The following is a 9,772-nucleotide window of genomic DNA, read 5'->3' on the forward strand; positions in this document are numbered from 1 at the left end:
ACAAACTGGATTCATTTTGGATGAAGCTTATTGGAGAGGTTTGCTTCAAGAAATGTGTGCTCAGCCTGTAAAACCACATTAGGACTGGTCTGAAGTAAAAGCCCTAAGCTGTGTGTAATATGGATATTTCATTGATTTTTTTTTTTTTCAGTAGAAAAATATGTTGCTTTTGCACCACACTAACTGTCTGTCTTGGGTTGCAATACAGGATGTGGCCAGAAATGTGTATATCTGTTAAAACCGGCTGGGGCAGTGACCCTTATCTCCGTGGCACATATTATCTGCTAATGGGCCATCTTTAAAACCAGGTGGGGCAATCATCTTTATCTTTTCCACAACCCATCCTCCCTCCAGGAAGATATCATCTGCTGCTGGGACATTAAGTCCCACTGTATGACTGATAAAATTACATCATCCCACTGGGAGATGCTCCAGCCAGGAGGAGGAGCCAAGTCTTTCCTGCCTAGATAAAAACTGAGATTTTGGACAGAAAGATCCCGTCTTTCCACTATATTCCAGAGGAAAATTGGACCTTTCCACATCATCCCTGGACCTTCAGAGGAAGTCTGCACCCTTCTACAGGAGCACTGCTCCATCTGAACCACATCTGCCACTGCAGGAGGATGCAGCCACCATTTAATGGGACTGCTACCAACACCCTGACTGACAGGGTGTCAGGCTGTATTCTGACTGTGTCAGTTTTTTGGGATTGTTCTTTGTAATACTGTGTTTCTATTTTAATTTTCCTAGTAAAGAACTGTTATTCCTAATTCCCATATCTTTGCTTGAGAGCCCCTTAATTTCAAAATTATAATAATAATTTGGAAGAAGGGAGTTTACATTCTCCATTTCAAAGAGAAGCTTCTGCCTTTATTGGCAGACACCTGTCCTTCAAACCAGGACACTGACTAAGCTTGTATTGTCTACATAAAAGGTCTGAATTAATTAGATTGTTAAAACTCTTGGGTTTTTTTGGCCTGAAAATGGAAACAAAATATTTTATCAAAGTGAGGATTTAACCTTAAAATCTATTACAGTTGACTCTAATATAGTCAAATACAGGCTTTTTTCGACAGCAAGAAGGGTTGCATATATTATTATTAAACTCTTGTTACTGCCTGAAAATTTTTCAGGAGTCAATTATTATCAGGTGACCCACATGCAGAATGCATGGGGCCACTCTTTGACTCATGGTCAGTGCTCAACCCAGACCTTTAGCAGTGCTTCTCTTTCAGTTTAAAAACATAATTTAAGAGCCATGCTCATGATCTGTCTTTGAAGCAGAGCCTACTTCCTTCCCCTCTGCCTTGAACTAAGGAGTTGTGTTAAGACTTTGGCCATGGTGACAATGCATAGCTTTCTCTCCAGAAGGATTACTTTGCAATATTAAACACATTTCTTATTTTGGCATAGAAATATAATTTTGGAAGGTCCATTGTGTAGTACTTGCTTAACTTTAAATCCTGTCTTACTTTGAGTTTTACTGCATGTTAAACACCACCAGCATCTTGCTCATGAGGCAGTTCTGAAGACTGAAAGGTTGTTAGTCTGTTTGCCTATATAGAGGTATAAAAAGAGATTATTTACACACTTTGTTCTTTTTTCCCAGTAATATTTTTGAGTGAAGTCTGCATTTTTCCCATTATTTATAAACTAACATTAGTTAAACCTGATAGAACCCTCATAATAAACTACTTTGTTTATATTGAGCTATCAGTCCAGGTAAGTGGGGTGGTATTGCCTTGAAGAAGTTCTGCTCTTTAAAATATATCTTGCTAATTTTAAATAAATGGACTTATTTCGAATTTAATATGCAGAGATAAGAACATTCTATTTCCCTGGGAAATAATTTTTAATATTAGTCACTACCAGGCAGGTAGAGCCTTAAGTGAAGCTCAGTGACTGACTGAGAAACTTATGATACAGTTCTTGGCTAAAAAAGAAAAATAAAACATAAAATGTAACACATTGAATAGGCAGTAGTCCTTAATAACATTAAATGCTATGATTTTAAACAGCTATTCTTTAGAAGATTAATTTTAGCACAGCCATATGAATTTATTTCACACATTTTAATGTTTTGATTATTATCTGATTGTGTTTTTAAATAACATATAATTTAACGATGTAATACTTGTAGCTTATTTTTTTCTTCTTTGATTACATTTTCTTCTGTCAGCAGATAAAAAGTCTTTGGTAACCTGAAAGACCATAAGGGCAATATTATTTATTAATTTTTAGCTCTTCTTTTCTTCTTTTAAGGCTATTGTGTTCTTGGGGAGATGTAGGCAAGAGCTCCTATTGCCCTCAGCAGGAACTACATCTGTTCTTGGACTTACAATGCATGCCAACGCTCCTTCAGAAACACAGTACAGCCCAATAACTTTAACTAAACTCTGAGGAAGTTAAAAATTTGTTCCTTCATTAGCCTTCATTAAGAATAATCATGACTTTTAGCACCTGGCTTCCTTGATAGAACAAGAAAGGAAAAGGTTTATTTGAAACAGTTTTGACAGAAAAGTTACAGTTTACATACATACAAAAAAAAATTCTGAAATATGCAGGAGCATATTTCAGGTAGAGGTTCTAATGAGGTGCCTTAATTTGATTCTATATTTTTTGTGTTCTGTTTCTCCTTTTAGGTGATTTGGTTTCTATTCTTTCTTCCTTGTCACCCCTTCCCATTTCTGTGATTGCATCCAAAACATGGTACCTCTGCTTAATTTCTTTATTCCTGTTTTCTATTTAACATTGTGCTCTGTTGATCTTCAGCTTTGGATAAGTAGAGTGGTTATCATGAAATAGCTAGAAGCATGTACATTGGATTATTTGTAAAAGTTGCTCAGCTGTGCATTTAGCTTCATGGTAAAAGGGAAATAGCCTATCCATCCATAATGGTAAATTTCTTACCTACACAGAAACTCTTTCAGCTGCTTCTGCTCACACAGAAGGAATTCCTGTTCATCTATTAGTTCATCTTCTTCATCTCCAGGGAAGAGGATTCAGTTTTTATGCCCTTGAAAATATTTTTGTGATAGTTGATTAAAATGTGCACCATAACTGGCCAAAAATATATGAGATTAAATATCGTGCCACATGCTAAAGCATATTTTGTACTGCTTGTAGCTACTATATTTTGTACACTTCCTAACCTTAGAGTTCATATTCCTGATTCTCTTACTGTAATCTTCTAATAGTTTAAAAACAATAAAACAAAGTGACAATAATAAAGAGTAAGACTTACTTATGGATGCAAATATGAATCTTGAAGTGTAAAATTCTCTCCAGTGTTTCCAGCTGACCCAGCATACAGTATTTTATAATTTGAAATTCTGCATGGGTGCAAAACAAGTTTTGTTTATACGTTGAGGATTAAACTGGAAATTTTATTTTCAAACATGCTAGTACTTTGTTTCTTTTGAGTTTATATCTGCTCCTCATAATCTTCCAAATTTTTTTTGAAGCTTATTCTGATTCTAAAGATTACCATGAGTTCATAGCCTGGTATCAAACAGCCCCCTGCAATAATTTCCTTAACACTTCTGAGGAAATATTGCCTCTGATACTAAGTAAAGTAGTCTCTGAACTTTTTGAGTGGCCATTAAAGTTAACTTGCCATCGTGTAAAATTGCAGAGAGGAGGTCTACAGAATTTTATACCTTCAGGTAAAAATCTGCCTTGCCTTAAAAGCATGATTAAAATTTTTATTTTAACAGTATTTACTGCTTACATGCAGAAAATATTGTAAAGATTTAATAATAAAGTTTCTTGATTGTACAAGTGTTTCCAAATATTGAATGTGAAATTCATGTCAATAGCAAAAGGATAGTTGATCTACTCAAAAGTGTATATTTGACATTATTTCAAATAGCTTTAGAACTTTTTATAGCTGTGGATAAATCAAGATGTTTTTAATTTTATATCATAAACCATTATAATGTTCCTTGTTGCACAGTAACACAAGAAGGAAAGTGATAAAGTACATTATTTAACTGCGCTGATAACCTTCATCCAGCCATGTACAGCAGGGGTATAAATCACTCCATGGATGTGCCTTGGTCTTTATAAAGAACTTCCAAATGACAGACTAAGGCTGGATGGCTGATTTTCAAGAACCAAAGTTGAATGAGATGAACCTAAATATTTTTCCTTCTTTAAGTGGCAACAGTCAAAGAGAGAGATTTTATAATTTTACATTTCTTTAAAACAAAAGGAGCCTAAAGGAGACTTGGGTAAAACTGAGGTGCCAGAAATATTGAGTTGGCTTGATTTACAGCAAGTGATTAGGTGCCTTGGGAAGCTGTCACCAAATTACAAGATTTTAAGGATTCTTACTGAGTGTGATTGTATATTGTAATAATTATAAAACTTTACATCTGGTATCCAGGTATTTAGGTGATTGAATACAAATGAGTTCATATGTAAATGAAAAGCCTTTCATGGCTTGGTTACTCATTCTCCTTTGATAAAGTTGTTAAAAATACATTTTTGCTTCAACATGAATTTGTTTTTATAAAATATTTTCACTTCCAGATTTTCTCTAAAGGCATTAAGTGTGGAACTCAGAAATCTCAGTGCCATGTCAATTCATTAGAGATTTTTTCCTCAGATTTATTCTTAAACCTTTCACTCTGAACACTGAAGCCACATGAAAAAAGTTTCATTTATGCTGTGAGTTCTGAAGGAACCTATAGGAGTTCCAATATACAATCAGTTAATTGAGTGTTTTGTTATTAAAAGAGATATCTAAACCCTAAAGAGGTCCTACTTAAAATTCTTGAGCTGAACATACATGAGAACATCTGCAGTATTTTCTTGGACTTACTGTTTCTAATTGTTTCTGTTCTAAAAAGACCATTGTTTCCCTATGCTGTATTAGATTAGTCACTATGTATCAAGACACACAGTTTAAAAATATCTCCTTCTGAACAAAGTACACCAACTATCCTTAATTTTTTCCATTAAAGCAATGAAATCTTTCATCTGTTGTGTTTCTCTGGAAACTGTATTTGTAGTGGATGGCACTGATGCACACGAAAAATCTGTTTCTTCTCGTATGTAGTTAGTTAAGGTTAGAATTCTAAGGTTATTGAAACTACATAAATGAGACTTGGACAATGTGCAGGCTTTATAGAACATTGGAATATTAGAAGGAGAAATTCTTCACTGTGAGATTTTGATAAATGTAAAGTTTGATATGAGCCAGTTGTAAACTACATGGTCTTAAGCAGCTTCAAGTCTTAGAAAGTACATTTTGATTTCTACACAGCATTTGTTGTTTCAGAATAACTTCCATGACAGAGGCAGGTAAAGCTTGTAATATGAAGAGTTAAATTCAAATGCTAACAGTTTGTTTCATTCTTAATATGGTAGCTTGCTGTAATGTCAGTCCTGGAGAGCAGTCCAGCAGCTTGGTTAATAATTCCCAGGTCCTGACCACAACATCTTGGTACTGGTCAGCTGATGAGGAGTGTGGACCCAGGCAAATGCATTGCTAAAATGTAATCACGCTTATTCTTCAGCTTGTACTTTGAAATCTCCCTTTGTTCCTGTGTGTCAGAGATATTCCAGGAAGAATCTAAAGTGTTGAGGGCAGGAGGCTCAAGAACTCACGTTTGTGTACAGGGCTGGAGCAGTGAAAGTTTTTAAAAGCTTTAGATATTAACCTGATTGATTGTTCTTGAGGGAAAACTCGAGTCCAGAGCTGAAATAGCCAGGAGCTGGAACTGTTATGGTTCCTGTATGACTGCTCTATAAAGCTGAATCTTCATAAAACCGAAACAGCAGGGAAGTTGAGAGGGAGCACCTTATTTTTTTTAAGCAATTCTGATAATCAAAATTCACAAAGAGTCCAGAATTATACAGTTCCTTGCCATTCGAATCTGCAAATAAATGACAGCTCCCATGAAAAATTTAAGTATACTCAAAATTAGGTGTTGATATTCAATATTTATTAGAGGGATAAATTTCTTAAATACTTGCATCAAAGCTGACTAGAATCTTAAACAAGTAAATAAATAAAAAAAAAAAATCATTGATTTTGTTCTTCTATAATCAGATTATGTTTTGTTACAATTGCTTCCTTAGACAGAGAAAAAAAAATCAGCAGTGGTTGTGATGCACCTCAGAGACTAAGCAAGGTACTGCAGGTGGAGAATAAAACAGCACCTAACATAATAAGCTATCTCACAATAAAGAATAGCAGCACTAAAAAAATGAAACTTACACGGCTCAGTAAATTAATAAATCGATAGAAAAGTCCTAGTGGATACAGAATTTTATCAGTTACAACTGCTAATATTCTATTGCCATTATGGGTAAGGCAGATCACACTATCAATCTATATTAAGAGTATGAAAAGTGGCAAGCCAACAGGAAACTCTGAATGTGTGCTATCTTATAAATAACCAACATGCTGCTCTGCAATGGGAGTGCTGTTCCATCCCTTCACAGTGATTTTATTAGTGATTGGGCAGAATTTTAGCTGCTTGAGGGCATTTGGATGCTGCACTCAAGAACCAAAAGCCAGAGTCCTGCTTACCAAATTAACTGTTACTGCAAAGATTCTTAGAGGGGAAAGCAAAAGGGGAAGGGCAGTATGGGTGAATACCAAGAAAGAAGTATATTTTGTATACCTATTGTGCTTTGGGATTCCAACAGAGGGGTGAGGGAGTCTAATTTGACATTTTATTTATTAAGCAGCTTCTACCTTGCCCACTGAAAAGTCTGAATTTGTAGGAAAAGTTCATGACTAAAGTGAATATTTTCAATACAAAGGGATGAAGTTAAGACAGCATGAATAAATTTGTTTTTGCCAATTTGTATGTGTACTGAACCTTGTAAGCATTATAAAGACTTTTTTTTATTTTCCTTTTTCCTCTTAACTTTCTCTCTGTATAACTAGAACCTTGAAATAAAGAAAGTACTGTGGGATATGAAGCACTGACAACTTTTAATGTTATATTTTGTCAGATAGCTACTTTTTTTTGTTCTGTATTCCATGTATTTTAGCCAGTTATAAGTCATATCTTCAAATTTAACTGCTATGACTTAAAACCTTTAATATTGAAATGGATAATAGTGTATAAAAATAGTCCAAAATTAATGAGAAAATAAAGCATTTTTAAAAACAAACACTGTCTTTGGCTAGGGAGATGGAATAGATGTGACAGCTCCTTTGCATCCTAACATTCCTGTGATTCTGTGCTGTAGATTCTACTTTGATTGAAATGAATGATTTTCCTATTAAGGATTGTATTTGTACATATATTTTTGAGTAAGGGTATTAGTCTTCCATGATTATATTCGATTGATTAATAATTATAATTATCATCATCATCATCTTCATTTAACTTGGCTTCAAGAGATTTTTGGCATTTTCTCTTTATTGAACAGAAATAGCTAATAAAGATGGAAAGTATTTCTGAAACATAAGGGGGCATAAACCATAGTATTTATGCAGATGGGAGAGCTGCAAGTCTACTGAGGGTGGATGTTTTCATTGTGGAACTGCCTGAAGTCAGAAGGGAAAGTCCTGATTTAGTCCACCACACTGAAGGCACTCTGCAAATGGTGAGTTGATTGCTACTGTCCCAGGAATGTCCAGGGGATATCCATGGAATGAATGCTCTAATACATCCATGTCTTAAGTGGCAAACTAATTTACCATATGAAATACTAAATACTGCAATGCTTTTTGCTGATTGGACTCAGTACTTTGATATTTAACTTCATAAGATTATTATGCCAGACTATTTTGGGACAAGTCTGTCAAAGTAACAAGCACTAGATCAGGTTAGTACTTAGGTAGAACTTTAATAAGACCTTGTTGAGTTAGATTTCAAGCCAGATCCTAATTTTCTATGACCTGATTAAAATTAAAACCAATCAGATTGAGTTCAGACCTCTAAGTTCAATGGTGGTTTTTCTGTAATTAGGATATAAAATCTGCAATCTGACAAGGTATGTTTCAAGGGCTCTTTTACCATGAGACAAACAAGATAATTATTTTTGTTCTTAAATTTATAAAGGGGGTCATGATAATGCAATGCTTTCATCTAATTACAAATTCAAATGCTCCATTCCAAATCTAAGTATAGTAAGGATAATAGGTACAATAATTACTCCGTATAAATTTGCAAAATTAATCTAAATTTGAAATCAAGTTGAGAAAAACAGTTTGTTTTTTTTAGGATCACTTACTTTGAATGGACTGCAGTTTTGTTTTGGGCTTCCCCTCAGAATATTTTACTTGAGACTAAACTGATTTGTATTTCTTTTTTCTTCAAAACTTTCATATTAGCTCTGGTGGCTGTTTAACATAAATAGCAAAAAACAATGCTGTTTTCTTAGCTTCCATGCTCCATTGCCTCCTGCTCTAGACAGAAATGTTACACAGCCCTACTCCAGCACCAACCCAAGGAGCTGATCCCTGCTCAGCAGGGATTGCAACAGACACAGCTTTGGCAGAGGCTTTGGCAAGCTTTCACATCTGAAGAACCCAAGAATCTGAAACTTGATGCTACAAGTACCCAGTGTTGAGGATGTCCCATAGATTGAGTATCAGCATGCTCAAAATTACACTGATTTCCCTGGTTGGCCTCTTGGTAAAATCAGGAATTTTCTTTCCCAGAATCCAAATCATAATCCAAATCATATTGCTTATCATCCTCTGTACCTCAAGGCAAGATATGAGCTTCAGTTATACCTGAGAGATGTATCCTCCATAGGCTTTAAGAAACCCAGAAGGCTTCACAGACTCCCAAGGAAATAAAACTCAGTACTGCACATCCTGACCATTGGAAAGCAAACCTGTATCCCACATGCCATGTTTGATTTTAATATCCTTACACAGGGGTCACTAGACTATAGGGTATTTCATATGGGCTCTCACCAGTTCCTTTTACATTATTAGTTATTTCCTCTTGGTCCAAAGAATCTCTTTTGCAAAAGATGTCACAGAACACACTTCCCCTTTCCATTGTGACTGTTTATGCTCACAGTTCTCTTTAATCAAACCAATATTATAAAGGACACTCTCATTCTTCTGTTTCTTCTTGCCTATTTACACATTGCCTTTATTCATGGCTTCTCACACTTTTACTGCCAGGAGTGTCCATGTGACCTTTTTCTGATAATCTTGTTAGTGGAAATATTTAGTAAGTCTGGTTAAATGAAAGCCCCCCTTTAGCAATTTCTCTCTAACTCTCATTTCCCTTTTAGGATCATTCAGTAATCTTTTAAAAATTTTATTCTAAACTTTTTTTTTTTTTATTTTAGTTAATTACATTTGTATGTGGTGCCATATCAGGTGCCTTCAGATTACACGTTCATTTTAACTTAAAAAATACATCACATTGTATTACTTTACACCTGCCTGCATGAAGTCTTTACATATTATACAAGTCTGATCAGCTGGCCTGTGATTTCTTGGATTATTTTTCCCTTTTCTGAAAAGTTTATAGCACATTTCTTACCAGTCATAGGCTATTATCACAGACACATTGAAAATCTCATATTATAATCTGTGGGTCAGTTCTATTTTGGAACATGCAAACACATCACTCAGACTTTCTAAAGTTCATTAAACTTTGAATAGTGCATCTGTTTTTAGTCTCCATGTCTTGATAAGGATATGACAGAATGAAAGAGGTTATGGAGTATGGCCAAGGGCATGGAGAAATTAAAAAAACTATGTTTAGTCTCTGCAGGTTTCATAACCAAGGCTGCTCTATTTTTACTTCTTAATCCAGCAAAATAGCTTGATGTTCAG

Source organism: Oenanthe melanoleuca, chromosome 2 (assembly GCF_029582105.1).
Source record: "Oenanthe melanoleuca isolate GR-GAL-2019-014 chromosome 2, OMel1.0, whole genome shotgun sequence".
NCBI classification, from domain to species: domain Eukaryota; kingdom Metazoa; phylum Chordata; class Aves; order Passeriformes; family Muscicapidae; genus Oenanthe; species Oenanthe melanoleuca.